Genomic DNA, 6,064 nt, shown 5'->3' with positions numbered 1-6,064 from the left:
AAATTACAAACGAGTTATATAGATTTTAAATTTTCTTGTTTTTGGCCTTACTCGTACACTAAGATTATGTATAGGCTATAGGATCGCACTAAAACCCAATATTTGATCGTGGCCCATCACCCCATAGTTTTATATAGAAATTCGATAAACTGAGCTGATGTCTGTATGTGTGTATGAGTGTATGTGTGTATGTGAAGACATTTAAAAGACACCTTTTGCCTTTCTCGTACACTAAGTGCAAAACTAAAAGACTTTTTATTAAGACTAGATATACACATAGTGTCTTCAGGGAAAGCTGTAGCGGATAGTATTTTGAGCCATATTGCCAAAGACACCCCATGTCTAACTATTATACTTTAAAAATATGTGACTTTTTCAATGGAAGATCCCTAAAATCACATTTTTATCATAACTTTTTTCTATTTTAAATTTTTCAATCAGCCCAGCCCTGTTAGACGCAACTTTAGGTTTTTTAAATAAAAAACGTTTTCAAATAATAAACATTGCGAAGTTTCTTTAAAAAATCTGTGATTTGTAGAGGAAGTTTGAAATCGATATAACACACGTGTAATTTCGTGTAAACATAAGTTTCAATCACTAGAGAAAAGTAGAAGAACAGTAGTTTCTGAATCCTAAAAAGTTTTGTGGGCCATTTTGCGCCGGAACAGGCTATTTGATTTCTGAACACCCCTAGAAAAAAACACCTTTTCCATTATAACTTTTAAGCTTAAAGAGATAGCGCTTCGCAATGTTCCACAAAAACGTGTAGTTTTGTTTGACAAATAACTTTGTAGAAGGTTGGAAAAGTCTTGGAAAAATAGAAAAAAAGTTATGATAAAAAATGTGATTTTAGGGATCTTCCATTGAAAAAGTAACATATTGTTTAAAGGATAATAGTTAGACATGGGGTGTCTTTAGAAATATGGCTCAAAATACTATCCACATAGCTTTCCTGAAGACACTATGTGTATATCTAGTCTTAATAAAAAGTCTTTTAGTTTTGCACTTAGTGTACGAGAAAGGCAAAGGTGTCTTTTAAATGTCTACACATACACACATACACTCATACACACATACAGACATCAGCTCAGTTTATCGAATTTCTATATAAAACTATGGGCTTATGGGCCACCATCAAATATTGGTTTTAGTGCGATCCTATAGCCTATACATAATCTTAGTGTACGAGTAAGGCCAAAAACAAGAAAATTTAAAATCTATATAACTCGTTTGTAATTTCGTGTAAACACAAGCTTCAATCGCTAGGCAAGAGTCAACATACAGCAGCTTCAGAGAACTAAAAAGTTGTCTGCGCCATTTTGCGCCGGACCAAGTTATACGATTCTCAAATACCCCTAGAAAAACATATTTTCTCAAATAACTTATCAATTTTAAGAGATAGAGCTTCGCAATGTTCTACAAAAACGTGTATTTTTATTAGCCAAACAACTTTGTAGAAGGTGTAAAAGTGCCTGAAACATATAAAAAAGTTATGCTCAAAAACTGATTTTAGGGCCTTCCACGGTAAATGTCACATATCTAGTGAAGTATAAGTCACAGATACATGATTTTGGCAAAGTGGCCTAAAATACCATCCACTACAACTTTCTCGAAGACACTAGGCGCATATACGGTTTAGGTGAAAAAGTAAAATTTTATCTCACTTTTAGGTGGATTAATCATTTCACAGATTTTCTCAAAAAGCCCTTTATGATATCTAACGTTTCCTCCAAACAAACTACAGCGAAAAATCAACAGAAACGATGCTATTAAAAAGCGCACGAAATCGACAAAAAGCAACACTGTGCAATGTCATCAAGAGACGATCAGAAACAAGAGCACAGCTGTTATTTCCACTCACACTGTGCACCATGTGATAATTTCATCGCACACCACCGTGAGCAGCGGAAAAACTCATTGTGTAAATGAACCAAAACTGCGTATGAAGACGACAACGATGTGTGAGCAGACCATTCCTCAATGAGGAGTTCTTTCAGAGAGAGCCCAATCAAAAACAAAAATTTGGTACTCACTGTGTTGACGAACGATGTTGTTGATATCATTCCACCTAGTACAACATTGATTAAGAACCACATTTTTTTCTGTTTTTACGCTCATAGGGATCTTTTATTTCCCGAATTAAATTCAAATCAAACTTATAATCAGCAATTCAATAATTGAAGGATAACCCTGCCCACAGAGCAAGATTACATCTGACAAACATCGAATAGTTTGTGACAGATGCCGTTTTGTTCTTATTGGAAAGCGAGAGCGATGCTTATAACCGGTTGTTTTCCAATTTGAGTTTTATTTAGCAAATAAGACGCAGCCTAAAACAAAGATTATTTATGTATACCTTAACAATACAGAATTGTCTCACTTGTCATAAGACGAGTTCGCACCATCCCATTTAATTCCACCGCTTGATTGTACCTTGACAGATACATATTTCGAACTCAACAGCAAGGTCGCCTTCAGTGTCTCGTACTTGACTCGCACCTGAGTCGACATTTCACAGACATTCACTAAAAAGCTCAAAATAATTTTCCTAACAGAATTGTCTGTCAACTAATATAATATACTAACATTTCAACAGGTTTCATTACATATCATAGAATGTTCTCTTAATTATTATTTTTTATCACATAAGTGCTTACCGAAAGTAATTAGGTAGAAAAAATTTTCAACATTTATTGACTTAAATTATTTAAAATGTGGCTGGTAAAATGGAAAGGAAAATGCAAAAAACATATTTGTGTGGAAAAATTGCCTGCGGTAATACATTTTTTTATATAGGACATTTCGACATATTGAGCTAGTTCTCTGCCTTTCTTCACACTTTTTCTCCTTCGAGGATTTTATCTAATGAACTGTCAGTGGTTATGTGACAAGTGTCGCTTCGATTATGCAAATTTATCAAAGACGTCGAATAATGGCTTCTAAAAACCGATCAAATGTGGAATTGTTTGATTATTTCAAAAATAAAAAGTGGATTTCGGAAGATGAGAAAGAGATGAGTGCAGTAACATGTAATCTGTGCAACGATCCTGAAAGAACAATTAAATGTTTCGCCAAATGGAATTTGAAACGGCACATTATTCTCAAGCACAAGGACAAGGCAATAGAACGTGGTTTTCAGGAGGAAGCTGTGTGCTCCGATTCTTCACAATCGTTAACAACTGTTCCTGGAACTAAGAAGAGAGTTTCTTTTACAGTAGACGAATCGCTACATAATTAATTTGGTGCAATGGGTAACAGGCAATGGGTAGGCAACGTCCCTCTGCAGTTTTTCAATCTGGAATGCGTTCAGGAAGTTCTGCATCCGATTCACGATTCATTACAAATTGGTCATATGAATCGTCATAACGTTATCCAGTACATTCACGAGGTTACTACAAAACGAGTAAAATTCATTTCCTTGGAGTTGAATGGAAAGCAAATTTCGATTAAAGCCTCACGCAAGGGTAGAACAATACTCGGAATCAATGCACAATTTATTAAGCAAGGTCAAATTGTAGTTCGTACATTGGTTATGTGCGAAAGATTCGATAGGAACACGGCTGAGAACATCATGGAAGAAGTTTTGAAAGCGCTGTCTACATTCGGCGTCGAATTGGCCCAAGTGTATAGTATTACTACTGACAATGGCAGCAACAAGCTGAACGCCTCAATACTTCTCCCGAACTGCCAGGAGCTCAACGATAACATCATGGATGAATGTGAGGATATCGATGCCAATCAAAGTTAGTTGGATACTGTGCAAGATGACATAACGGACATTGATGACGAACTCCCAGAAAGGTAAGTGAATATTTGTAGCGGTGGTGTAATATATTTGACTTATTGCTTATACTTGAAAATTTAGCGAAAACTCTTCAACTGATACATCCGATTCTGAGATGCACTGGGACGATGCATTTCAACTGCAAGAGATCCAAGATGAACTTCCAGTAATAGAAGGAATAAGGTGCGGCACATACAGTACAACTTTCAGTGATAGACGTTTTGAGAAAGGATTCGCTTGCCAAATTCCTGAAGAAAATCCGGAAGCTTGTGAAAATTTTGAGAGCCCAGCCTTATGGCAACTCATTCAAGCTTGACAAATCGAGGAAACTTCCGTTGCTTGAAGGTGACACGCGCTGGGGCTCATCTTACTTGATGGTTGATTGTCTTCTACAGCAGCGGATTTAAAAAAAAACAATATGGTACCTGGTTTTGGAAACGTGTTGACCAATTTGTCGACGCAAACAGACCTCTGTACACCCAAAAAACAAATCTGACAATTATTGAATAAAATCCTGGGATATACAATTCTGTAAGCTTTTTATACAAATATTGTATTAAAATAATACAAATCTGTATTATTTTAATACAATATTTGTATAAAAAGCTTACAGAATTGTATATGCCCAATTATTATACAGTTTCTGTAAGGTTCTTATGCAGAACTGTATTAAAATCTGCCATCCCCTGGCTGGGTGTATGTTTTGACTAAACGCATTCAGGAAGAATCGCTCACATGTGGGTCATTCTATTTATATTGGAAAGAATGTTGTCTGGAGCTAGAGGAATCCACGGAAACCCTTGCGAAACAATTACTGGAAGCACTAATCCAACGTAAACCAATGTGGTTCAACAATGCTGCTTTCACGCTGCATTATATATAGATCTCAGGTTGAATGAGTTTGATCCACCTGTTCTCAAAGCAGAGCAAAAAGAAGAGGCAATTGTAAGTATTGATTGTTCAGAGATTTTTAAATATCTAAATACTTTGCAGAAGCATCTGTTGGCTACATGGCAATCACTACAGGCTATTGGCGGGAAGAAAACAATGTCCGAAGACCTTGATCCATCCCCCAGTCAACACAAGATCGTATATGATGTCATATAAGATGCTAAAGTGGAGGCGATATACGTACTTCCCCATACAACTTGTACGTATATCGCCTCCACTTTAGCATCTTATGTGACATCATATACGAGTTTGTGTTGGCTGGGCCAGTCCTTCAACCTCAAAAAGCGCACCTCTGAAACGTGTCCAACAACTTCTTTTAGTGAGCCGTCAGTCGAAGCCAAAAAAAGATTGGACGTATCTCGCTAGAACCGGCTTTGCCTCTGGATTGTGATGTCATTGAGTGGTGGGAGAAGCAATATAACAAAGATGTGGGTCTTGTTCAGCTTGTTCTCACTGTACCTGAGCAGGAGCGACGACCTCGATAACAGAAATAGGTATGATTTAGCCTTGCATAAGAGGTAAAATACCAAAAAATAATACCAAAAATTTATATGCAGAATATGTGAGGCATACCATGCTTAGGTATTTCAATACCAAACGAATAATAATTGGTTATGCATTTGGTATTGAAATTCAATTTAATAACTGAGTTTGTTATGGCTTAAGTATTGTACATATTACTTAGTTTTGGTATTATTCCTTTGGTATTTTACCTCTTATCCAGGGCTAGTTCATAACAGAGTAAGGTATCAATAACAGAATTAAGTATTATTTAGCCAATTTCTCCTGCTCGGGTACTGCAGCTCCTGTACTCAAGTTTCTGTTGAACGATCTTTCAACGGTTTGGGGCAAATTTTGACAAAGTTCCGAATATCTCTTGGATCGTTGTCATTGCAGCAGATTTTGTTCCTGAAAGCTAACAAGGATATCATTAAAACAGTTTACTTTGATTTTAAATAATTGTGGCATGCAAACTGTAGCTGTCGAATGTTATGTCATCTATTTTCGATTTAAATATTGATTTCAATAAATGAATTTGAAAGCCTGATTATTTGGGGTTGAGAGTTTTTACTAATTGGGAAAAAACAGCTGTTGAAATTATATAATATAACACGTTGATGTAAGAGCCCAGCAGAATTGATACGTTTGCGCAGGGTTACTGATCCCTACATAGCATCATCTTTCGCTTGAGATGCTACTCAGTGATGAACTGATGAATGCTACAGCTTTCGTTAGTATGTCTTCGTCACACGTGCGAGCACGATACTCGATGAACCAATCCATAAATTTTTGGTTTCCCTTTTCATCCGTGCTTCTGCCATAATCTTC

General features: G+C 36.4%; 1 pseudogene; it reads left to right on the top strand.

The window, feature by feature from the left end:
- Positions 1-2,932: 2,932 nt before the first annotated feature.
- On the top strand, positions 2,933-5,695 carry LOC134223074 (uncharacterized; annotated as a pseudogene).
- The last annotated feature ends 369 nt before the right edge of the window (positions 5,696-6,064 follow it).

Source organism: Armigeres subalbatus, chromosome 3, assembly GCF_024139115.2.
Source record: "Armigeres subalbatus isolate Guangzhou_Male chromosome 3, GZ_Asu_2, whole genome shotgun sequence".
In the NCBI taxonomy this organism is placed as follows: Eukaryota; Metazoa; Arthropoda; class Insecta; order Diptera; family Culicidae; genus Armigeres; species Armigeres subalbatus.
The sequence above is the reverse complement of the archived record's forward strand: the minus strand, read 5'-3'. Positions and strand labels throughout refer to the sequence as shown.